Here is a 27293-nt window from a genome sequence, read left to right on the forward strand (position 1 = left end):
CCAGAGAATGCAGATAGCTTTGATATATATAGTGATGCCTCTAAGTTGGGACTAGGAGCAGTGCTGATGCAAGATGGCAAGGTAATCGCCTACGCCTCCAGACAACTCAAGGATTATGAGAGGAATTAACCCACTCATGACCTTGAGCTTGCAGCAGTGGTGTTCGCCCTCAAAATTTGGAGACATTACTTGTATGGAGCTCAGTGCAGAGTGTATACAGATCATCAGAGTCTGAAGTACTTCTTCACTTAGAAGGATCTGAATATGCGACAGCGCAGATGGCTAGAACTGGTCAAGGACTACGATATAGACATCCTCTACCACCCAGGAAAGGCGAATAGGGTAGCAGATGCACTTAGCAGAAAGTCCAGTGCTGCTCTATTATCTCTAGCAGCCATGTCACCGCCCCTACAGAAGGAGATCACAGACTTCGATCTTGAACTCATAGTTGGACAGCTCTCTACTATGACGTTAGAGTCTACTTTGCTTGGTAATCTTCAGACAGCTCAGGAACAGGATCCTGAAATTCAGAAAATCAAGCAAGGAGTAGCAGAATCAGACAGTGGGGAATTCAGAGTGTCTGGTAGTGGGGTATTGTACTTTGGTGACAGATTATGCGTTCCAGATCAGGAGGAACTCCGAAGGAAGATTTTAGATGAGGCTCACAAGACTCCCTATGCAATGCATCCAGGCTCCACTAAAATGTACCAGGACTTGAAGAAGCGTTTTTGGTGGCCTGGGATGAAGAGAGACATCGCTCGATATGTCAGCACCTGCCTAACCTGTCAGAGGGTTAAGGTAGAACATCAGAGACCAGGAGGAGTTTTGCAGCTTATTTAGATTCCAGAATGGAAGTGGGAAGACATTTATATGGATTTCATAGTGGGACTACCCAGAACCACGAATGGTTTTGATACCATCTGGGTAATAGTCGACAGGTTGACTAAATCAGCCCACTTCTTAGCTATCAGGATATCCTACTCCATGGAACAGCTAGCACAGTTGTATCTCAAGGAGATCGTTAGACTACATGGAGTCCCACGAACCATTATTTCAGACAGAGACAGTAGGTTCACATCACACTTCTGGGAGTGTGTACAGTCAGCTTTGGGCACGAAATTAAAACTCAGCACAGCCTTCCATCCTCAGACAGATGGTCAGACAGAGCGAGTAAATCAGGTACTCGAAGATATGCTCCGCGCATGTGCCCTAGATTTCAGAGGAAGTTGGTGCAAATATCTGAGTCTAGTGAAATTTACATACAACAACAGCTATCAGGCCACCATCAGCATGACACCTTACGAGGCTCTCTATGGGCGGAGGTATAGATCTCCAATCTGCTGGTATGAGAGTGGTGAACAGAAAGAACTAGAACTTCAGACAGATCTAGTGGCAGATACCACAGCAGCGATACAGCAGATCCGCCAGAGGATAGAGACAGCTCAGAGCCGCCAGAAAATCTATGCTGATACACGACGTAGACCTTTAGAGTTTTCAGTTGGGGATTCAGTATTCCTCAGAGTAGCTCCCATGAAGGGAGTAATGCGTTTTGGGAAGAAGGGCAAACTAAGTTCCAGATATGTGGGACCATACCCTATCACTAGAAGAGTTGGCAAGGTAGCATATGAGCTAGAGCTACCACAGGATATGTCAGCCATCCATAATGTATTTCATGTCTCTATGCTGAAGAAGCATATCCCAGATGCCACCTAGGTGATTGAGCCCCAGTCGGTACCAGTCCGCGAAGACCTCAACTATGATAGTCGGCCTATTCAGATAATAGACCGAGCAGTTAAGAAATTGCGGAACAAGGAGGTACCATTAGTAAAAGTCATTTGGCAAAGTCACACAGCAGAAGAGGCAACATGGGAGACAGAAGCCAGCATGAGACAGAAGTACCCAGAGTTATTCTAAGTTCAAGGATAAACTTTTTATAAGGTATGGGGGATTGTAGCACCCGAAAATTCTCAAAACTATTTTAGAAATATTTTATAATTTTTCTGAAATTTTAGGATATTTTTATAGAATTTTTAGAGTAGCGAAAGTAGCAAAAACAAATAGAAAACGAAAACGGCCTAAGCGGGAATGGAACCCGAGACCTATGGTTTACGGATAATTCTAGTAACCAGTTGAACCCAGCAGGGCCGTGCTGAAAGGAAAGGGAGGCAATTAAATTTATATTAGAGTTGGGACGAATTACCCACTTAATATAAAAAGGGAATTAATAAGTGAAGAGTTATTTTGGAACGTGATTTTTCCTCCTTCTCACCCTAACCACGCCGTCCCCTTTCCCTCTCCTTCTCTCGGCGCCAACCACAAGAACAAACCTAGGGTTCCTCTCCTAGGGCTTCAAGGACACCTTCCGGCGACGACTCCGACACGAGGACGTTTCTCTCCGCGAGAGGAACGCATAGACGTGAGGAGATTGTCGAAGAGATCTCTCCTCCGGAAAACCTAGCGATTAGAATCGTAAGAAATTACGAACAGGAGGTAAGAAACCCCTCACCTGCAGTATAAGTAGCTTCCGTGTGGATTTTATGTTTAGTTTAATAGTATGTAGATTTTTGACACAAGGGATGCGAATTAGCACATACCAAGTGTTCGATAAAATTGTTTATCACAGTAAAATGCAACTTAGGCATTTTAGTAGCTTAGATAAATGCAATAGAAGCATTTTTACAGTTTATCTAGTCTTGCTTCAGCTTTTACCGGACTAGATGTCCAATGGGTGGGCTCCCACAGTCGCCTCTAGGTTAGATAACATAGTTCTGGGTTTAGACAACCTAGAAAAAAACAAGACAAGTATTTATTAGCTAGTGTTCAGTATTTTACTTTTCAGTGGCACTGTACAGGATTAGATATCCATTGGGCTGGGCTCCTATAGTCGGTCCCTAGGTTTAGATAACCTAGTAAACCTTACTAAATTCGGGATTTGCAACCCCGGGTCTAGTTAAGGATGCGCGCATAGCATGTACAGTTGTCGGACCCATTAGCAGTATGATTATGTATTTTAATCTATTATGATAATAGCTTTCCAAACTCACAATCAGTCATGTGATTATATTCTAAAATTAGTTCTAGTTCAGCTCTAGTTTAACTCAGTTATATTTCAGTTTAGTCCTTTCTTGTTGATACTTCAGTTATTGCCATGATTAACTCTTGGTTTCTGTGTTAGTATGATAGTATGTCATGCCTAGCATTCTCCATCATGTTTTCAATCAGCATCTTTCAAAAGCATGAACTCATCGTATGCATGTTTTAGTGAGGTAGATGGTTTCTTACTAAGCTCTCGAGCTTATAGATGCTTTTTCCTTATAATGCAGATAAAGGTAAAGGAAAGGTGGACTAGCGGAGGCTGGAGGTCAATGCAATGATGAAGATGTGTGTGGAAGGAACCTGGAGTAGAGATCTTGGAGAAACTAGCAAACTAAAACTTTAGTTTTATATAACGTTATTTCCACATTTTTAGTTATTTTGAAGCATGAATCATGAAGGACCTGTTTAGATTGTTAGTAATCATGCTTAGAATGTCAGTTAAATGTTGTTAGTATGTTTATAGCCATGTTAGAACTCACGTGTATGAATTTGGCACGAAACAGTGCTGAAATCAGAGTTCTGGTATGAAATCAGAAACCCCAATCGATTGGAGGCTTCTCAATCGATCAGCCGATCGATTGGGGAGTTCGTATCGCGAACAGTAGGCTTCTGGATCGATCAGTCGATCGATCCAGCAAATTCTGTCGCGAACAGTAGGCTCTGGGATCGATCACTGGATCGATTGGTCAGTCTGGATCGATCAGTCGATCGATCCAGAATATTGGCCCGAGCACAATAGCGTGCTGGATCGATCCAACCTGACTTCCGCATACAGTAGCCACCTGGATCGATCAATGGATCGATCCAGCCATTCCAATCGATCCGTGGATCGATTGGGAGGCCTGATATCAGCAAGAAACTCTTAGTTAAGTTCCTTGACCATCGGGGGATGTAATATATGTCATGAATAGTTTAGATTACACCCCTTAGCACATGTAGAACCAAGAAATGATAATAGTTTAGCAAAATTTTAATTAGTACAACTTCCGCACTTAGATTTAATGATGGTCATGGAATAGTTAGCACAGATTAATGTAACGATCGGCCTCACAGCCTAGTCAGTAGAAGGCGGGTCGTTACAATTATTATCTTAAGGGTTATAATTCTATCCCCTTTTCTAACTACTCTTACAACTTCATCCTTTAACAAACTATCTACAATATTACCCACTTCATTTTTTGCTTTACTCTTTTCAATGTACTATAACTTAAAACCCTAGTTCTCTATCATCTTTGCCTTCTCGCTTACCAATTTTATCTCTTGTACACACAAAATACCAATTCTTCTCCTAATCATCGTATCTACTACCTCCATTGATTTACTAGTGAGGGTTCCTATGTTCCATGTTTCAAATCTTAGATTATTAGTTTTCCTATCATATTTGTTCTTATCTAACATATGGTGTGAGAACTCTTGCTATTCAATATTACACCCAAGTTCTCATAGAGATGTAGCGATCTTTGCTGATATGTTATAGTCAAACCCTATAACACGAACTTTTACATATTTAGCACTACACCCGAATTATGAAAATGTAGTGATTTTTTCCAAAACATTACAGTCAGACCTTGCAATGTGTTAATGTCGGGGAATAACCTAGCATTAGTATAATAGTTTAATGGATCCAGTCATTGAATATTTGCCATAGTTTTAACGCTGATTGACAACCTAACACAACCCTCCTCCTTTATCTGAGCTTGGGATCGGCCATGACCGGTCGTCATGGGCGGAGTTAATCCTAGAGTAGGTAAGTGCAAGAAAAACTCTCTCACACACTCTCTACGACTACATCAAACTCTTGTATCTTCTTCTTGTTGTTTTTGCATTAGCTTCATACCTCAAACAAACCCTAACTTAAGCATTGGAGTGGCCTATCGGGATCTCTTCCCGGCGCCATTCTAACCCTCTATTAAAATGCATTTTAGGTCCTCCACATCTGCTTCATTGACGATCTCTTGAGAGTGTGCACGTTAGATTATTCGTTGACTGGTGACTTGACCATCCATGGTATTTGGATGAAACAAAATTGACGTCGTCACTGGGAACTCTAAGCCAAGATGCTACAATGGTTAACACTAGAAGCACTAATGACAATCATGATTCCTTCTAAGAAAGAAGCCATGATGAGGCAGTGGCTATGACACAAGAAGACATTAATCGACTGGTCTCCACAACGCTATATGACCTACTATGACAACACCCACTCCTGCAACCACTGCTAGTGGGAAGCCCTCTTGTCCTAGTTGGCATGCCCCCTCTTCTGCGAAAGATGCCACCACCTTTCATTGGGGGCTCGCTGATTATCGTCTCAATCAACAAGGATGTAGCCCTCCCGGGCGAAGGTATACATGAGTCACAAGTAGGGGAGACACTTCCTCATTACCATAAAGGAAAGGCACCAACCTCCGATGAGGGAAGTGTTCGAGGAACACCCTTATCTAGAGGAGTCCTTGAATAGAAATTGCCTCGCCATTTTTTACATTTAAACAAGAAGTAAATGTAAAAATATAACTCGAAACCTCTTCTTTCTTGATCTCTTGTTGCTTGTGGATGCCTCTAGACCAGTTGGAAAGTGCTACAACACTTATCTTCCAAAGCTCAAGATTTGACGAAATATGTGTAGAAGAATTGTGTAAGCGCTTCTGAGAACAGTGCTTGAAAACCCCTTTTATAGGGTTACCTTTTGTGCCTTAATCGATTAAGAATCCCCTTGATCGATTACCACGTCAGCAACATGCATAAACGACTATATTTTCAACCTTAATCGACTACCCTAGTCGATTAGGCATTGCTGAATCGATTAGCCAGATCGATTCAGCAACTCTCTATTCATCACGAGAGACCCTATATGTGATTAAGCTTTCCTGCTTAATCACTTACTGAACTATCTGTGCCTTTTGTAAAATCCAGCTTAAGTGATCACCCTGATCGCTTAAATTTCGAACAGAACCAACTGTTCGACGTAAAACGGCACCGTAAGCGATTACCTTAATCGCTTACGGTATCCTAATCGATTGTACTAATCGATTAGAGAGTCTTTCTCATGATTCCAAGCGTAAGTGATTACCTTAATCAATTAAGCTACGATAATCAACTAACCTAGTTGATTACCAATCCTAACTTTTCAACCGAAGTCTAGGGTTCCTTTATCTAATATCTGGTCAATCTTGACCTGTTGGAACTCCTCTTTGCCTAGCATCTTGGTCAACCTTGACTTGTTAGAATTTCTTCACCAAGTGTCCAGTCAATCCTTTGACTCACTTGGACTTTTCTTCTAGTGCCAAATATCCGGTCAATCCTTTGACATACTTGGTCTTCCAATCATAAGGTGCCCGGTCAATCTTGACCCATCTAGATTTTCACATGTCTGCCTTCACTCACTAGGACTTTCTCACTCACCAGGACCTTCTCACTACGTAGCTTCACTTACTAGGACTTTCACCTGGCTTCACTCACCAGGATTTTCCAACTGTCTGGCTTCACTCACCAGGACTTCTCATTTGCCTAGCTTTACTCACTAGAGCTTTTCACCTGGCTTCACTCACTAGGGTTTTCCAACTATCTAGCTTCACTCACTAGGACTTTCACCTGTTTAGCTTCACTCACTAGGGGTTTTCACCTTTCTTCACTCACCAAGACTTTCCACACTAAATGTCTGGTTAACACTAACCCACTTGAATTTTCTTCTTCTGCCAGCCTTCCCATTGGACTTGCCCTTGCCTAACTTCCAGTTAGGACTTCTCAATCAAGTATCCGGTCAACCTTGACTTACTTGACTCTTCTTCACATGAAATGGTTAAACCTTGACCAATCTTTTCATAACGGACAATTGCACCTGCAATCTTCATATATTGTCAAACATCAAAACTTAAGCTTAAGCCAACTCAATTTTAGTCAAACTGGTCAACCTTGACCTAGGAAAATTGCACCAACATATCCAATGAAGTCGTAACGCTACTTCGACGACTAGAAGCTCTCAATTTCAATACCGTTGTTGTCGGTATAATTTTCAATTGTAGTACTTTAATTATAAATCTATTGTACTCATTTTTGTAATATTCCAGATTGATAGTGAATTGCCCAAAGTAAACTCTCAACAAGTATGGGCCTTGGAGTAGGAGTCGTAACAGACTCTGAACTAAGTAAAACCAACTTGTGTCATTGTTTTCTTTACTTATTCTTATTCTGCTGCGTTATTCTCTATGTTTTGCAAAAACGTAAAAAAGCCACGAGTGTTATTCACCTCCCCTAGCATGTCTCGTTTCTACAATTGGTATCAGAGCATGACCACTTTAAATCAGTACAACTACCATTCTAGCATTTTTTTTCATCACTTTTTCATCTATTTTTTTTTTAAAAATAAATTCTTACGCCTTTTTTTCTACTTTTCAAATTTTTATTATAAGTCAAGATTGGTCTAAGAACCTCTTCTGAGAAATTTGTTAATTCATCAAATTTTTTCTCAAAATTGGTGCAACATCATTCGAGCCGATTTATTACCTTATTTTCCTACCACATTACTAATTCAAGACTAAGTCTTGCAACAAGTTTTATCATTTTTATCTTTGCAAGAGCCTTTTTCTAAATGGCCCACCAAAAAGGATACAACACTGCTCGCCCACTTCTTTTCTCTGGTGAAGATTTCGGGTACTGGAAGAGCTGAATGGAGTAGCACCTTAAAATGCAGGTGAAAATGTGGATAATTATCCAGACAGGATTCACATATATATCCCACCGAAGATGGAACTCTCATTCCCTACGACAAATGGGACAAAACAACCTATAAGAAGATTGAAGCCGATGCAAAGGCAACCCATACTCTTCAATACGGCTTAACCAAAGAAGTGTTGAACCTGGTCGGCCCCTTCAACAACGCCAAGGAATTATGGGAAAAGCTAATTGAGCTGCACGAGGTCACCTCCGACACTAAGGTAAGTTGGTACAAATCCGTATCCAAAGGACCAAACAATATTGTAAGTTCTCTAGTAGTTGGTACTCATGTAGATAAATTACAAAACTTAATTACATACTTATTGAGAAAGTTGGCCAAATACAATATCCGGGTTAAATCACTCCAAAAGTAGGTAATAACCCTTAAGGAGGAGACTAACCTGAGCTCTTTGACTAAACAAGTTCAAGATGGAACCTCAACTCAAGTCCAACAATTTGAGAAAGAGAATTCTAATTTAAAAACTTAAGTCAAAGAACTCAAGGACTCATTGGAACGGTTCACTTTGGATTCTAAGAACCTTGATTTGATTCTTGAAAAACAAAGAGTTGTATACAATCGATCTGGATTTGGGTATAAATCCAAATATAAATTTAAATCCTACCTATCTCTTATTAATCGAACAAATAGAAAAGTTGTCTAAACATGAGTCTCCAAGTCTAACCTAATTAATCAAGTTGGACTTGATCAATATTAGATCCACAAGAATCAAATCTATTACCTTGATAGACCCTATCAAGACTATGATCTAGGGGGAGCCAATAAAAAGACTATTTTTGTTATCAAGTAGATTTATTTGATATTTGATTTACTGCTTTCCCTATATATGCTTAGATAAGGATAAATAAGGACTTATGCTTGATCTACACTTGACTAGTTAGACTTAGGATTTTTAGCAAAAAAATTAAATATTCAATTTTCTTAAAAGGCTTTGTCTAGAAGTGGTTGTTATTCCAATACCCAAGAAGGCCTAGTGCCTCGCCACAGCCTGGAAGTCAATTATTGAAATGGATGTTTAATCGACTAACTGTTAAACCTTAGTCTAACTCAAATATAAATCAATTCATAGATTTTAATCAAACTTGAAGATATAATTAACCATCTCACAAATAAATAAAACTCCCTAATTGACAATTTAGGAAAAGGGTGAGATGAATTTAGGTTTAAAATTAGTTAATTCAAAGCTTAAACCTAACTTAATCAAAGTTAATTAATCAAACTCAATTTAAATTTAAATATTTTGAAAATATTAAATTCAATTTTTAAAATCTTAATTATTTTTTCAAATATTAATTAATAATTATTAATTTTCAAATTTTAAATTTAATTATTTTTCAAATGTTAATTAATTTTCAAATTTTGAAATTTTAACTATTTTAAAATATTAATTAATTTTTAAATCATAATTAATTATTTTCAAGAAGTCATATTTAAATAAATTCAAAGTTCAATATTTTTAAATTCAAACTTACATATTTAAATTTAAATATTCTAAAATTTAAAAATTCAAAGATACTTAAAATTAATATTAATTCCATCTCACAAAATAAATAAGGTTCCATATTTGACAACTTAGAAGATGGAAAATTAGCAAAATAAATGATTATTATATGTTCTTAATTTTTTATGCTTAGACTTTAGGATTCTCAAACTTAAATAAGCTACCTAAATTTTTTTGGTATTAATCAAGGGGAAGAAAAAGATAGTTAAGTTAAATATTTTTATTTCCAAATGTCAAAGTATTTTTCAAAAGGAAGTTAAGTTTTTCTTTGATTTAACTATTTTTGAAAGTTTAGCTATTTTTAAAAAATAACCTTAAATAATTTTTTTGAAAAGGCAAGCTTAAATATTTTTTTTTTGAATTTTTTTTAACTAAGTTTTTATGAAATCTTTTCAAAAAGTTTAAATAAGTTTTTTTTGGAATCTTTTACTTTACTAAGCTTTTCAAAAAGCTAAGTAATTAACTAAATTTGTTTAAAATTCTTCAAAAGTTAAGTACTTAACTGAGTTTATGTTTGAAATTTTTCAAAAGATAAGTACATGACAAAGTGATTTTCAAATCTAAAAATTTAGCTAAGTTGTTAAGGAAAAAGCTAAAGCCTTTAAGTATACTTTCAAAGATACTAAATCTTTAAAAAGATATCTTTTAAAAGTGAAGTATTTTCAAAAGCCAAATTTTTATTTAAGACTTTTTACTTTTAAAATATAGTCTATTTGAAATTATTTTTAGATCTCCCTTGTCAAAAGTTTTTCAAAGCAAAATTCTACTATCTTAAAAGCAGAGTTTGTTTCAAAGTATTTGAAAAACTAAAATATTTTATTTTGAAATTAAATGTTTTTTCCTTAAATTAATTTTGATATATGTCAAAGGGGAAGAGAATATTCAAAAGTTAAGGGGAGGGAAAATTAAGGGATTAAGGGGGAGCTAACAAGTTAATTCTTTTCTATCTCTTAACTTTTGCTATATATTGCATCTTTTTGCTATATGTTTTACTTAACTTTTGAATCAAGTTACCATAATCAAAATGGGGGAGATTGTTAGTATAGGGAGCACCAGACGATCAAACCTGAGTTTTGATTGTGACAAAGGATTCAAAAGTTAAGATGTCTTGTTGTATAACAAGTGTAACTGAGCTTTGCAGGAAAGTCCTAAGTGTTCTTAGGCAAAAGTCCTAGTAAATTCTAGGTAGGTGGAAAACCCTAAGGGGAGGTAACCCTAGGTTATGGAAAGTCTTAGCTACGGTTAGGCAACGAAGTCCTGGTCTGGGAGACTCGGCAAAATATTGGCAGATCGAGGAATTTGGGCGAAATCCTAGAGTCGAGGACTCTAGGTGAAAATCCTGAGGGTTACAGACACCAAATGGAAGACTGGATGGGTCATGAAGCGGACATCCAGAATGAAGTCCTGAAGTCTCAGGCGTTAAGCAAAAGTCTTGATGGTCTGGAGGACCGGTTTGGTAAAAGGTAAATTCTTCTGAGAGAAGTAGGTGAGGACGCATTTCCCGAAGAGGAAACAGTTGGCGTCGATTTGACCTAGGATTTTCAAGAAATCCGAAAGTCAGAGTCGGACAATCTGAAAATTATCAAATAGTTCTATTAATCATTATGTACTGTTCTAACTTTATTTTGCAGGGTATGTTTAGTATTTTAGACTGACGTATCTTGCAGGGAGCGAAAATGACATAAAAAGCTCGAATGAACAGTGTTTAAGGCACCTCCGGGGGTGTTGGAGGCGCCTCGGAAGGCTTGGCTGAAAGCCTGAGCGAAGAGACGCGAAGGTGCCTTGGAGCTGGGATGGAAAGCACCTTCCATGCGCTTGAAGGCACCTTCGAAGAGATAAATTCGTAGAAAGTGGATGTTATCGACGACCGAAGCTGTGGGGATAAGATCCGAGCTGGAGGTGCTTTCAAGGAGGTTGTAGGCGCCTTCAACAGCTTATAAATGCCCTCTTCGAGCAGTGCATCAACAGGAACTAGAATTCTAGTCTACTCTCTTCTGTGCTGCTCCAAAGACGATCTAACGAAGTCGTATCTCTACTCCAACAACCATAAGCTCTCAATTTCAACTTCGTTGTTGTCGATATAATTTTTAATTATAGTACTTTAATTATAAATCTGTTGTACTCATTTTTGTAATATTCCGGATTGATAGTGAATTGCCTAAAGTAAAAACTCAACAAGTGTGGGCCTTGGAGTAGGAGTCGTCACAGGTTCCGAACCAAGTAAAATCAATTTGTGTCGTTGTTTTCTTTACTTGTTCTTATTCTGCTGTTTTATTCTCTGTGCTTTGCAAAAATATGAAAAAGTCACGAGTCCTATTTAACGCCTCCCCCTTCTAACACGTCTCGATCCTACAAACTCTAAATCCACTAATGAATATATATTTACCATTAGTGGTGGAGCAGTGTCATGGAAATCCATGAATCAAACATGCATAGCTTGATCAACCATGAAATCTATGTTTATAGACTTAGATAAAGCTACAAAAGAAGTTGAATATCTTCATAACCTCTTAGAAGATATCTTATGTTGTGAAATACCAGTGCCTACAGTGATGATACATTGTGATAATCAATCGACAATTACAAAGGACAAAATAACATGTATAATGATAAGTCATGATATATTCGACATATGGTAAATTTATTTTAAAGAAATAGAGTCAAATTCTAATCTTAACTTTGCCAAAATAGTGTTATATCTTCATTTTGGCCGCGCTTAGATTACACGATCATCAGTCCTAACATAATTTTTTTCTCCCTCCGATGTAAGTAGCTCGGCACGGGACACACCAACATCCACTTCCTCTCCGTCACCGATGAGCGTCCTCCTTTCATCCGCCGCATCAGCTTGCAAGGCACGTTGTGCCGGCGCAGGTGCATCTCCCCTGCTTGCTAATCTCGAACATAATTTGATTTCTCACGAACTGAGTATAATGGTATAGAATTACTGGCCGGTTGTCAACTTTTTCTTGGTTGCATGGAAGAATGGTAGAGCGGTAGGAGCGGAGGTCAAATCTTTTGTCTAAGATCTTCTAGATTAAGAGAGATCCAATAAATTTATTGGTAAGTGAGTGGACTCAAGTGAGGTTTAGTTCATCCCATCAATAATGGACAAGAGTCCAAAATTAATCCAGAAATTTTGAACCAAGAATTCCTATCCGTAGCGGTGAAAGGGCGGGCAGTGGAGGGATAAACCGGTGTCAAATTAAATCGCTCTGATTCAGTTGGATTAATTTGCAACAAGCAAACAAGGTAGAGCCCATGCACGGATGACAGTGGCAAAGAAACAAACTGTTGTATAATTCCATGATCACTTCCATTGTGGTAAAAGTTAAATATGTTCGTCCTCAACGTCTCCGTCAATCTGTCCCAGGGTCAACATACAATCCGTCTCAGGGTCAACACGGAGAAGGTTCATGATCACTTCCAGCACTATGCAATACATGTGCTTTCCCTTTTTTTCTGTCACAAAAATATAAATAATTTTTTAGAAAATCAAAATTTAATTTTAAATGTATATTTCTGCTATACAACTTTAAATCTTTTTAACCAAATATATATTTATATATATATATTTTATTTGAAAAAAAAATAGAAGATTATTTCTTCATTAGACATTTCACACGATACGCATAATGGTAGCTTCTATGAATTCTTAATTAATTAATTAACTAACGATGGGGAATCCTCTTTGGTTAAGATGGGCGATGACTTTAATGATCTCTAATCTTTGATCATTCAACTAAAGTATCTATCCATGTGTAAGGATATCTCCAATATAAAATGGGAGCATCTTCAATGTAAAATTTATAAGAGGGTTATAAAATTTAAATAACTTAATAAAAAAAACCTCAACTATTGAAGAGATAATATTTGAGATTTATATTTTAAGAGTAATATTGAGATTCAAATCTATTTTTTTCTCTTGAAGATTGAGATATAGGGCTCATAAAAAAATTCTTAAGAGATTTTTTTTTTGTTGTAGATAGAATAGTAAGTTTTTTCATTTTTGATGTGACATTGAAGTGACACATTGGGGGTAAAAAAAATCTCATTTAGATGTTTAACTACTGGAGATGTCCTAAAAGAAGTTTATAAAATTAAAAAATAAGTAAATAAAAAGTCTTAAATCATTATAGAGATGAGTTTTGATGTTTGTAGTTTAAGAGCAGTAGTACAAAATCAAATATGTTCTTTTGTGTGATGTAATATGTATGAAATTGTTGCGCAAAGAGAGGGCAACACCTCTCAACCTCTAAAACGCGGAAGAAGAGGAAGAGAGAAAAGAGATCGCGCAGAGCAACAATACAAAGGTGCACAAAAGGAGAGCAAACACGAGGAAGGAGAAGAAGAGAAAAAGAAAGAGTTACCGTGGTTCGACGACCTGCCTACTCTAGAAAAACGACCAAAGCTTTATTAGAATTCTCTCTACACAAGAGAATCACATCTAATGATTCTTGTGTTTGTTGTTGTACAATAGGTTTACAATTTTCTCTATAAATAATGCTAAACCCCAGATCTGGTAAAATCGTAACAGAATTTTGTTATGAAAAATCACAACAAAATTCTGTTATATAAAATCTTAACAGATTTTTCATAATAACATCCCTCATATTAACCTTCATCTAAATATGAGTCATTCGTCAACAATCTCCACCTTGAGGAATATTCACCCCTTCAAAGAACACGAGTATCTAAACAAAACTCCATCTGGATCTTTAGGTTTGGGCTTCCTTCCTCTAGTATCTAGAGATATGAATCAAGTTCAAGCAATGCTTAAACTTCTCTGTGGCCACTGACTTTGTCAGCATATCTGCAGCATTGTCTGCAGTGTAAGCCTTCTCAAGTTGAATTTCCTCAGAAGCAATCAACTCTCTGATCTTGTGAAACCTTACATCAATGTGCTTGGTTTTCGCATGATACACTTGATTCTTCTCTAAATAGATAGCACTTTGACTATCGCATAATAACTTAACTCCACCTTGCTGAACACCCAGTTCTCTGACCAACCCTGTAAGACATAAAGCTTCCTTCACTACTTCAGCTACTGCCATGTACTCGCACTCCGTAGTAGACAATGCAATAATAGATTGTATCATATATTTCCAACAAATAAGTCCTCCTGTCATAGTGAATACGTATCCTGTAGTAGACCTCCTATTATCTAAATCTCCTACATAGTTTGCATCTACGTACCCAACAACTAAAGGATCTTCTGGTTGTCTACTGAACATGATGCCATAATCAGTTGTGTTTCGCAAGTATTTGAAAATCCATTTCACTGCATCCCAATGTGATCGACCAAGATTTGAGAGAAACTTGCTCACCATACTAACTACTTGCGCCAAATCTGGTCTCGTGCAAACCATGGCATACATCAGACAACCAACTGCATTGCCATAAGGAACCTTTAACATCTCTTGGATCTCATTATCTGTCTTTGGACACTGTGTACTAGATACCTTGAAGTGATGCGCCAGGGGTGTGTTCACCAACTTTGCATTCTTCATGTTGAATATATCTAGCACCTTCTCCACATAGCTACGTTGAGACAACCATAATCTCCCTGTGGCTCTATCCCTTTGAATCTTCATCCCAAGAATCTTGTTGGCCTCTCCCAAATCTTTCATGTCAAATTCCTTGCTCAGTAGTCTCTTCAATTTGTCAACCTCTTTCATCTTCTTCTAACAATGAGGATGTCATCTACGTATAGTAATAAGAAAACAGTGATTCATCTTCAAGGCTCTTCATATATATGCAGCTAATGAGACGCGACCCTCGGATGAGACGCGGCTCGAGTTATCGTGACCCGGAAGAGTAGGTGACTCGGAGTCGGATGTGGAGCTGGGTCTGGAGGCACAGAGCCGAACGCAGTCTGGATCCAGAAGACGAGCTGCAGGTCGGGAAATAATAGCGGCACGTAGGCCGGGATACTAATAGCGGCACCTAGGCCAGGCTGTGACAATGGCACGCATGTCGAAGTACAATAACGACACGCAGGTCGGATAGTAATAGCTGCACAAAGATCAAAACACGACACATAACCCAGATCAGTGCGGGGGTCGAGACATAGACTTTGCTTGAAGACCAGAACACAACGATGACTCAGAGGCCAGAACATGACGGAAGCGAGATATGGTCCGATCGGCGACAACGGTCGTAATAACCGGATTCATGCTAGGGCACAGTCGGAGAGGAGGGTCTTGATGAAGCTGGCAACAAGCGTGTGGGCCGACCATGGGGGCAACCGATGAGGTTGTTGGTTGGAGGGGAGGAGGCAGTGCTGTCATTGACCGACGAGGCTGCACATACAGTGCTTGGGATGTGGTGTGTCTCCAGTGATGAAGAGGGGGCAACAGGGGCAGCTCTGGCGTGAGGTGAGGCGAGAGAGGTGGCAGCCGACATCGGGATGTAGCACTGCGTGCTTGGTGACGGTCATCGGAGGCGGGAGAGAGAGAGCAGGGGAGATGGGCGATGGTGTGCTGTCGGCTGGCGGTGGCGTGGACCAGTGCAGCGATGTGCAATGAGGAAACAACGGGTATGAAGGTCTGGCCGGAGGCGATGAGGGGAAGCGACGCGATGGTGTCGGGGATGTCGGCGACGACAGGAGCGTGGAGAAGAAGAAAGTGCAATAGAGGGAAGGGGCAGTGCTGTGGTCGGCGTCGTGAGGAGAAGGAAGAGGAAGGGGTTGGTCTCTCCGGCGGCGGCGTTGCGAGGAGGAGGAAGAGGATGGGTCCGGTCTCTCCGGCGACGGCGTTGCGAGGAGGAGGAGGAGGAAGGGTCCGGTCTCTCCGGCGACGACGTTGCAAGGAGGAGGAGGAGGAAGGGTGGGCAGGCTTCGGCGAGGAGTTAAGCACGAGGGGGAGAAGAGGTGGAGGCCGGCGGCCGGCGTCGGCGCCGGCGATGAGCATGAGAGAGAGGAAAACCTTCTCCTTGGCGGCGGCGAAAAAACCCCCAACGCACGAAGCCCCCTCCTCTGCATGCTACAGTGCTCCCTTTTCTCCCTTCAAGCCCTAACCAGACAAAAGACTATATTGCCTCTCCCCTTTCTTCTAACTCCCTCTATGCCCCTAAGCCATATCCGTATCACAAGCCTCCCTCTTAATTTTAGTCGAAGGAGGAGCAAGTCCGACTGACTAGACCAAGCCCAAAACATAATCGCTACCAAGCGCGACATCAGATCGCTGGGCTTGTCTTATCACGTTGAACGAGTAGCTATGGCGATGCCGAGCAAGTGACTCAAATAGTATCGAGCGAGCGATGAGGAATAATGCGAAGCGCATGCTGAGTAAGCGATCAATCAGATGCTGAGGGAGACCAAGCGATAGTAAATCACAACTGGGCAACAGAAAGAATGATGGATGAGCAGAGTCGTGAGTGCAACCGAGAAAAATACTGACCGAGCGTCCATGAATCGCGATCGAGCAATCGAGAATTACCGACCAGGAAATAGTGAAGATGTCGAGCAGGTCGAAAGATGATGAACAAGCGGTGTCAAGCGCGCGACCGAAAAAATATCGTCCGAGTGACAGTAAATCGCGACTGAGTGATCGAGCATACCGAGCTAGTCGAAAGACAATGGGCGAGTGGTGTCGAGCGCACGATCGAGCGACAATAAATTACGACCGAGCGATCAAAAAATGTCGACCGAGCAAATAGAGAAAATGCGAGTCGGGTGGAATAAGAACGGGCGAGTAATGTCGAGTGCGCAACCAAGAAAATACCGACCAGGAAACAAAGATAATGCCAATCAAGCAGAATGAGAACGGGCGAGCGATGTCGAGCAAGCGACCGAGCATCAATAAATCATGACCGTGCGATTGAAAAAATGTCGATCGAGTGAAAATAAATCATGACCGAGAAAATGTCAACTGAAACATCAGGAGAACGTCAATCGAGTATAGAGATGCTAGGCGAGCAGTCCTGAGCGCACGATCGAGCGACAACAAACCACGACCGAGCGATCAAAAAGTGTCGACCGAGCGACAATAAATCGCGATTGGGAAAATGTCATCTGAGCGACAGTAAATCACGACCAGGCAATAGAGAGACGGATCAACGAGTAAAGCCGTGAGCATGATCGGGAAAGAGTGTCGACCAAGTGATAGTAAATCACGATCGGGCAATCGAGAATTACCGACCATGAGATAGTGAGAATGTCGAGCGGGTCAAAAGATGATGAACGAGCTGTATCAAATGCGCGACTGAGAAAATGTCGATCGAGCGTCAGATGCGGGGCAAAGTGATGAGTGAGATGCAAGGGACGAGTTTTGGACAGAGCGGTGATTGAGACGCGAATGGTGGGTGTCGGGCAGAGTAACAAGTAAGTCACGAACGATGAGTGCTAGGCAGAGCGTCAAGTGAGCAGTAAGTGACGACCGAGCAACAACGGTGAGCGAAACACGAATGATGAGTACCGAGCAGAGCGACGTGTGAAGCGAGTATGACGAGTGCCAAGTAGAGCTACGAGCGAGCGATGAGTGTCGACCTGGCAACAGCGGTGAGTGAAAATACTAACTGAGAGTGCCGAGCAGAGCGGCAAGTGAGCAGTAAGTGACGACCGAGCAACAGCGGTGAGCGAAACACTAATGAGGAGTACCGAGCAGAGCGACGTGTGAAGCGAGTATGACGAGTGCCAGGCAGAGCTGCGAGTGAGCGATGAGTGCCGACCTGGCAACAGCAGTGAGCGAAAATGCTAACTGAGAGTGTCGAGCATAGCAACAAGTGAGCATTAAGTGACAACCGAGAAACAGCAGTGAGCAAAATACGAATGATGAGTACTGAGCAGAGTGATGTGTGAAGCGAGTATGACGAGTGCCAGGCAGAGCTGCGAGTGAGCGATGAGTGCCGACCTGGCAACAGCGGTGAGTGAAAACGCAAACTGAGAGTGCCGAGCAGAGCGGTAAGTGAGCATTAAGTGTGATGAGTGTCAGGTAGAGCTATAAGTGAGCAGTGAGCACCGACCGAGAGGTCGTTGGGCGTGAGACCATGTTCACTTATAACTCGCACTGGGGTGAGAGTTTGGGACCCGACCTGCCAGTCATTGGGCGTGAGAGCATGCTCACTTATAACTCGCATTGGGGCGAGAGTCTGGGACCCAACCTGTCGGTCGTTGGGCCTGAGAGCATGCTTACTTATAACTCGCACTGAGGTGAGAGTTTGGAGGCGTGAGAATATGCTCACTTATAACTCGTACTAGAGAGAGAGTATGGGACCCGACCTATCGGTCGTTGGACATGAGAGCATGCTCACTTATAGCTCGCATTGGGGCGAGAGTCTGGGGCCCGACCTGCCGGTCATTGGGCCTGAGAGCATGCTCACTTATAACTCGCACTGGGGTGAGAGTCTGGAGGCGTGAGAGCATGCTTACTTATAACTCGCACTGAGGCGAGAGTCTGGGACCCAACCTGTCGGTCGTTGGGCGTGAGAGCATGCTCACTTATAACTCGCACCGAGGTGAGAGTCTGGGACCCAACGGAGAGGTGTTTTGGAGACCTGAATAGGAAATGATCTTGAAGTTTGACCAAGGAATGCTCTGGAGGCCTAACTAAGAAATTCTCTGGAGATCTTACCAAGAATTAATCTGGAGGTCTGACTATGAATTGATCTGGAGGTCTGACCCAGATTTGATCTAGAGGTCTAACCCAGACTTGATCTGGAGGTCTGACCAAGACTTGGTCTGGAAGCTCGACCAAGCATTGATCTGGAAGTCCGACCGAGAGTTGGCCTGGAAGCTCGACCGAGCATTGATCTGGAAGTCCAACCGAGAGATCGTTAGCGATACTCCGATCCAAGACCGGTGGTGATACTCTGGTCCGAGACCAGTGGCCATAACTCGACCCCGACCGGGGGAGGATAAGCCTTGAAATCCATAGAAGCGGAGCCCATAGCAATATGAGGGAGGAGAACCTTTATCATACCTGACCGCGGAGTGGTGTCGACCGACTAAGGATCTGTCTCGGTCCCTCAACTCCAAAATACCTGTGAAGTCAGGGGAAAAAATAGTGTCAATCCCGTGACTCCCAAATGTCAACGGAGTTAGGGAGAGAATAATCTGAGCCCCGACCGTCAAAGGAAGTGAAGCCCATAGTCATATATAAGGGAACATAGCCCGTAGCAATAGAAGGAAGCAGAGCACCGCGGGTGAAGAGAGCAGAGCCTGTAAATGTAAAAGGACGTAAAACAGGTGGAGAATACAGAGCATGTAGTAATAATAGAGTGAAGTGCCTATAGCAGTAAAAGAATGCAGAACCTCATGGTGAAGGGTGCAGAGCCTATAGTAGTAAGAGGATACATACCCCCATGGTGAAGGGTGCAGAGCCTGTAGCAGTAAAAGGATGCAGACCCTCATAGTGAAGGGTACAACGCCTGTAGTACACCTGATCGGGGAGCTGGGCCCTGGGTCCCTGATTGGAGAGTAAGGCCTCTATCCTGTAATCAAAGAGTGAGGCCCCTAGATCCTGATCGGGAAGTTGTAATGCGAGTCAATGATCGGGGAGTTGTGTCCCTAGTGTAAGAGCGGGGAGCTGTGTCCCTAGTGTATGAGTGGGGAGCTGGGCTCCTAGTTTCCGATCAAAAATCGAAGGCCCTAGTTTTTGATCAAGTACTAGGATCTTACTCTCTTATTAGGGAGCTATAGCAGCTCCTATAACCGTAAAACGGGAGCAGAGCTGATAACGTACCTGATTGGGGAGCCATGCCAACCAGCTAAGGGTTTGTCTCGGTCCCTTGACTCCCGAATACCCTTGGAGTCAGGGAAAAAATATAATGGAAAAACTAACCTGTCAGCCAGCTGAAGCTCCACTCGATCCCTCAACTCCTGAATACCCGTGGAGTGAGGGTAGAAGATAATATGTCTGTCAGGATCCTCAGGGACTGTGATAATGGCAGAGAACCTCCCGACGTCGTCCATCTTCACGTTCCAGAACAGGTGAAGGAGATTCCCACAAACGGCGCCAAATTTGATCCTGTCCGGAAGCTGAGTCAGACGGACCGCCAGGCGAGGTGGATGGAATGTTGGCCGAATTGCGACGTCCCAGAGGGGGGTGTGCTGAGAAGGTTTCTGTGTTGACCAAGTCTTCAAAAGTCCTCTGGTCAACGCTACTTGCAGCCAGCAACCGGGTCCTCCCGGTCCCTGGTATCCCGAGGCTCGAGGCAGATCGAACGAATGTATAAGTAATAGGCTAATACTAAAATAATGAAAATACGTATGGAATATGAACGAAGAACATACCCTGGCCCAGGGGGGCGCCCTCGGATGGGACATGGCTCAAGTTGTCGTGACCCGGAAGAGCAGGTGACTCGGAGTCGGAGTGGAGCTGGGTCTGGAGGCACAGAGCCGAACGCGGTCTGGATCCGGAAGATGAGCTGCAGGTTGGGAAATAATAGCGGCATGCAGGCCGGGATACTAATAGCGACACGCGGGCCAGGCTGTGACAATGGCATACAGACCGAAGTACAATAATGACACACAGGTCGGATAGTAATAGCTACACAAAGATCAAAATAGGACACACAACCCAGATCAGTACGGGGGTCGAGACATAGACTCTGCTCGAATGCCAGAACACAACGATGACTTAGAGGCCAGAACATGACGGAAGCGAGATATGGTCCGATCGGCGACAACGGTCGTAATAATCGGGTTCGTGCTAGGGCACAGCTGGAGAGGAGGGTCTTGATGAAGCTGACAGCGAGCATGTGGGCTGACCATGGGGGCAGCCGATGAGGCTGCCGATTGGAGGGGAGGAGACAGTGCTGTCATTGACTGGCGAGGCTGCACATACAGTGCTTGGGCTATGGTGTATCTCCAGTGATGAAGAGGGGGCAACAGGGGTAGCTCTGGCGTGAGGTGAGGCGAGGGAGGTGGCAGCTGACATCGGGATGTAGCACCGCGTGCTTGGTGACGGTCATCGGAGGTGGGAGAGAGAGAGCAGGGGAGATGGGCGGTGGTGTGGTGCTGGCTGGCGATGGCGTGGACCAATGCAGCAATGTGCAATGAGGAAACAGCGGGTATGAAAGTCTAGCTGGAGACGATGAGGGCAAGCAACGCGATGGTGTCGGGGATGTCGGCGACGGTAGGAGCGTGGAGAAGAAGAAAGTGCAACAGAGGAAAGGGGTGGTGTTGTGGCCGACATCATGAGGAGAAGGAAGAGGAAGGGGTCGGTCTCTCTGACGGCGGTGTTGCGAGGAGGAGGAAGAGTAAGGGTCCGGTCTCTCCGACGACGGCGTTATGAGGAAGAGGAGGAGGAAGGGTCTGGTCTCTCCAGCGACGACGTTGCGAGGAGGAGGAGGAGGAAGGGTGGGCAGGCTTCGGCGAGGAGTTGAGCATGAGGGGGAGAAGGGGAGGAGAAGAGGTGGAGGCCGGCGTCGACGTCTGCGATGAGCGTGAGAGAGAGGAAAGCCTTCTCCTTGGCGGCGACGAAAAAACCCCCAACGCACAAAGCCCCCTCCTCTGCATGCTACAGTGCTCGCTCCCTTTTCTCCCTTCAAGCCCTAACTAGCCAAACGACTATATTGCCCCTCCCCTTTCTTCTAACTCCCTCTATGCCCCTAAGCCATATCCATAGGGGAGAGAAACTTTTTGGCCTTTCTCTTGGGTTCTCCGATGAACTCGAACTGTGCTTCTGCTTCAGGTTGGAATACGACTTTCTGTTTACGGCACTCGATGGAAGCACCGTATCTGATCAAGAAGTCCATTCCAAGGATGACATCGTAGTCAGTCATATTTAGCACTATCAGATCACAAAAGAGCTCTCTGTTTGCTATAATGACTGGCACTGCTCTGAGCCAGTGCGTGGATGCCATAATTTCTCCTGAAGGTAAGGTCGTCAGAAACTGATTACTGAGTACCTCTGGAGGTCTTGCTAACTTCTCAGTAAATGCCCTGGATATATAAGAATGAGTTGCCCCAGTATCGAATAAGACAGTTGTACTTTGCTGTAAAATACTAATCTGACCTGTAACAACTATCGAGACATTTGCTACATCTTCTCTGGTTAAGGAGTAGATCCTTGCATTCGCCATAGATGGAGGGGCTTCTAATCTGCCCTGGCTGATGTGTGGACCATCTAGAGCGGCCTGCATCTGATGTAACTGGGCTGGCTGGCCTCCGTACTGAATCGGCTGTGGTGGAGGAAGACTAGTCTTGTTCAGGCACTGCTTAGCCATATGCCCTTCCTGTCCACATTCAAAGCATCCTCGGGTGCCTTTACGACAAACTCCAGGGTGGAATTTCCCGCAAGTAGCACACTTTGGATAACTGGGCTGTTTGCTAGCTGGCCCTCCTTTTGGGTAACTCCCTGGCTTGCGTTTATTGCTAGAGTTCCCTTTCCAATTGGAGCTGTGGCCCTGTTGTTTCTGAGTGCCTGAACCTCCTTGACCTTTAGATTCTGTGAGAACTTGCTTCTGCTGCTTGATATTGTTCTGGGCGCTGCTGACTAGTTCTTTGGTGGTTTGCGGCCTGTGAACGCCGCCAGCCACGTTCATTGCTATTTCCGGCCTCAGCATCTTGAGCATCAACCGGACTCTTTCTTTCTCTGTGCTGACTAGTTCAGGGCATAGACGAGCCAATCTATTGAATTTCTTCACGGCTTCCTCAACTGATAGGTTGCCCTGATGAAACTCAGTGAACTCGTCGTAGTGGCGGTTTGTGACCCTCATGTGAAAGAATTCTTCAAAGAACTCTTTCTCGAAGTCTGCCCATGTCATCTGGTTTACTGGGTGCTTCGCTCTGATTCTCTCCCACCACATGCGTGCATCTCCTGTCAGGCAGAAGGAGGCGCACTTCACCTTCTCATGTTCTGGCCAGTCCAGAAGCTCCATCGTACTCTCCAGTGTTTTGAACCAGGCTTGTGCATCCCATGGTTTACTGGTGCCTGAGAAGTTCTCGGGCTTGACTCTTTGCCACTGGATCAGATAGGCTTCTCTCTTTGCCTCTACTGGTGCTGTAGGCTGGACTGGTGGAACCTCTAAGACTACTGGCGTTGCTACGTTCGGTTCCGGGGTGACTGTGGGAGTATTCTGCTGATTAGCCTTTAAGGTGGCTATCTCCTGTTGCTGTTCAGCTAGCTGCTGCTGTAACTGAGCCACTAATGCTGTCAGGTCTGGGGGAGGCACTGAACTGCCTGCCTCATGCTGGGCTCAGTAGCTGGTGCCCTTCTAGCTGGGTGTCCTCGTGTCATCTCTAGAGACATGGAGGACACACATGACTAATACAATCATAAGGGAGTAACTATTGTTATCATGTCAACTACTATCATGAACAAGCATGCTCTAGTTATATCTAAACATGGAACAAGAAACATAAAGAAAGTGAGAGATGTTCTTACTTGGAAGCTGCATGTCCAATGCTGATGTGTGTGTAGGAAGTATGGAAACTGCTATGATACCACTCTGTAACGACCCGCCTTCTACTGACTAGGCTGTGAGGCCGATCTTACATTAATCTGTGCTAACTATTCCATGACCATCATTAAATCTAAGTGCGGAAACTGTACTAATTAAAATTTTGCTAAACTATTATCATTTCTTGGTTCTACATGTGCTAAGGGGTGTAATCTAAACTATTCATGACATATATTACATCCCCCGATGGTCAAGGAACTTAACTAAGAGTTTCTTGCTGATATCAGGCCTCCCAATCGATCCACGGATCGATTGGAATGGCCGGATCGATCCATTGATCGATCCAGGTGGCTACTATATGCGGAAGTCAGGTTGGATCGATCCAGTGATCGATCCAGCACGCTACTGTGCTCGGGCCAATATTCTGGATCGATCGGCTGATTGATCCAGACTGACCAATCGATCCAGTGATCAATCCCAGAGCCTACTGTTCGCGACAGAATTTGCTGGATCGATCGGCTCATCGATCCAGAAGCCTACTGTTCGCGGTACGAACTCCCCAATCGATCGGCTGATCGATTGAGAAGCCTCCAATCGATCGACCGATCGATTGGGGTTTCTGATTTCATACCAGAACTCTGATTTCAGCACTGTTTCGTGCCAAATTCATACACGTGAGTTCTAACATGGCTATAAACATACTAACAACATTTAACTGACATTCTAAGCATGATTACTAACAATCTAAACAGGTCCTTCATGATTCATGCTTCAAAATAACTAAAAATGCGGAAATAACGTTATATAAAACTAAAGTTTTAGTTTGCTAGTTTCTCCAAGATCTCAACTCCAGGTTCCTTCCACACACATCTTCATCATTGCATTGACCTCCAGCCTCCGCTAGTCCACCTTTCCTTTACCTTTATCTGCAGTATAAGGAAAAAGCATCTGTAAGCTCGAGAGCTTAGTAAGAAACCATCTACCTCACTAAAACATGCATACGATGAGTTCAGGCTTTTGAAAGATGCTGATTGAAAACATGATGGAGAATGCTAGGCATGGCATACTATCATACTAACACAGAAACCAAGAGCTAATCATGGCAATAACTGAAGTATCAACAAGAAAGGACTAAACTGAAATATAACTGAGTTAAACTAGAGTTGAACTAGAACTGATTTTAGAATATAATCACATGACTGATTGTGAGTTTGGAAAGCTATTATCATAATAGATTAAAATACATAATCATACTGCTAATGGGTCCGACAACTGTACATGCTATGCGCGCATCCTTAACTAGAACCGGGGTTGCAAATCCTGAATTTAGTAAGGTTTACTAGGTTATCTAAACCTAGGGACCGACTATGGGAGCTCAGCCCAATGGATATCTAATCCTGTACAGTGCCACTGAAAAGTAAAATACTGAACACTAGCTAATAAATACTTGTCTTGTTTTTTTCTAGGTTGTCTAAACCCAGAACTAGGTTATCTAACCTAGAGGCGACTGTGGGAGCCCACCCATTGGACATCTAGTCCGGTAAAAGCTGAAGAAAGACTAGATAAACTGTAAAAATGCTTCTATTGCATTTATCTAAGCTACTAAAATGCCTAAGTTGCATTTTACTGTGATAAACAATTTTATCGAACACTTGGTATGCGCTAATTCGCATCCCTTGTGTCAAAAATCTACATACTATTAAACTAAACATAAAATCCACACGGAAGCTACTTATACTGCAGGTGACGGGTTTTTTACCTCCTGTTCGTAATTTCTTACGATTCTAATCGCTAGGTTATCCGGAGGAGAGATCTCTTCGACAATCTCCTCACGTCTACGCGTTCCTCTCGCGGAGAGAAACGTCCTCGTGTCGGAGTCGTCGCCGGAAGGTGTCCTTGAAGCCCTAGGAGAGGAACCCTAGGTTTGTTCTTGTGGTTGGCGCTGAGAGAAGGAGAGGGAAAGGGGACGGCGTGGCTAGGGTGAGAAGGAGGAAAAATCACGTTCCAAAATAACTCTTCACTTATTAATTCCCTTTTTATATTAAGTGGGTAATTCGGCCCAACTCTAATATAAATTTAATTGTCTCCCTTTCCTTTCAGCACGGCCTTGCTGGGTTCAACTGGTTACTAGAATTATCCGTAAACCATAGGTCTCGGGTTCCATTCCCGCTTAGGCCGTTTTCGTTTTCTATTTGTTTTTGCTACTTCCGCTACTCTAAAAATCTGTAAAATTATCCTAAAATCCCAGAAAAATCATAGAATATTTCTAAAATAGTTTTGAAAATTTTCGGGCGCTACAATAATGGCAAAAGAAACTATGAGCATAATTAGCACTGTAGGATTAGATGAAGCTACCAAATCAAGGTTTTGGGATGACTTAGATGAAATATTATAAAATATCCCACCAAATGAAATGATTTTAATAGGAGGTGATCTAAATGGACATGTTAGAGTGAAAAATGAGGAATATGAGAGGGTACATGGGAGTTATAGGTTTGGAATGAGAAATGAGGAAGAGAAAACTATATTAGATTTTACGATAGCATATGACCTTATATTAGCTAATAAGTTTTTTAAGAAAAGAGAAGAACACTTAATCACGTTCAAAAGTAGGAATAATAAATCATAAATTGACTTTTTTATAATTAGGAAGAATGATAGAAAGATTTGTAAAGTCATCCCTAGAGAAAGCTTAACTACCCAACATAGGTTAGTAGTGTTGGATATACGCTTCAAACATAGTATTAATAGAAAGAAAATATATACGACTCCTAGAATTAAGTGGTGGAAGTTAAAGGATGGGAAGAAAAATATATTTAAGAAGAAGGTAGAAGTAGCATTAGATGAAATATACGATGACTCTAATACAACATGGGATAAGATGGTATCAAAGTTAAAAATAGTAGCTAAAAGTGTACTTGGTGAGTCAAAGGGACATGCACCACTAAGTAAGAAATCTTGGTGGTAGAATGAAAAAGTACAAGAGAAAATGAAGGAAAAATGAATAGTTTATAAGAAATTATATATTTGTAAGAATGAGAAAAACTTTAAAAAATATACAATAGCCAAGAAAGAAGCTAAAAAATCAATGAGTGAAGGAAAGAATGAAACTTTTAAATGATTATATCAAAAATTGGATACAAAAGAAGAAGAAAGAGATATTTATAGAATAGCTAAAGTGAGAGAAAGGAAAACAAGAGATCATATCCAAATAAAATGTATTAAAGATGAATATAATAGGGTATTAGTAAACGATAGAGAAATAAAAGAGCAATGGAAGAAGTATTTTCATCAACTTTTAATGAAGGTTTAGGTGACTATCTTAACTTAGGTAATTTAAGTAGGTCAAATGAGCATAGAAATTTTAATTTTAATTATAGAATTTAAACTTTAGAAGTAAAACAAACTTTTAATGAGATGCATAATGGAAAAGTCGTTGGACCAGATGATATTCTGATAGAGATATGGAAGTGCCTAGAGAAAGAAGGTATTGAATGACTTACAAAATTATTTAACATGATATTGAAAATGAAAAAAAAATATTTGATCAATGAGGATAAGTACTCTAGTTCCATTATATAAGAACAAGGGAGACGTACAAAATTATGCAAACTATGAGTC

Source organism: Zingiber officinale, chromosome 5B, assembly GCF_018446385.1.
Source record: "Zingiber officinale cultivar Zhangliang chromosome 5B, Zo_v1.1, whole genome shotgun sequence".
NCBI classification, from domain to species: domain Eukaryota; kingdom Viridiplantae; phylum Streptophyta; class Magnoliopsida; order Zingiberales; family Zingiberaceae; genus Zingiber; species Zingiber officinale.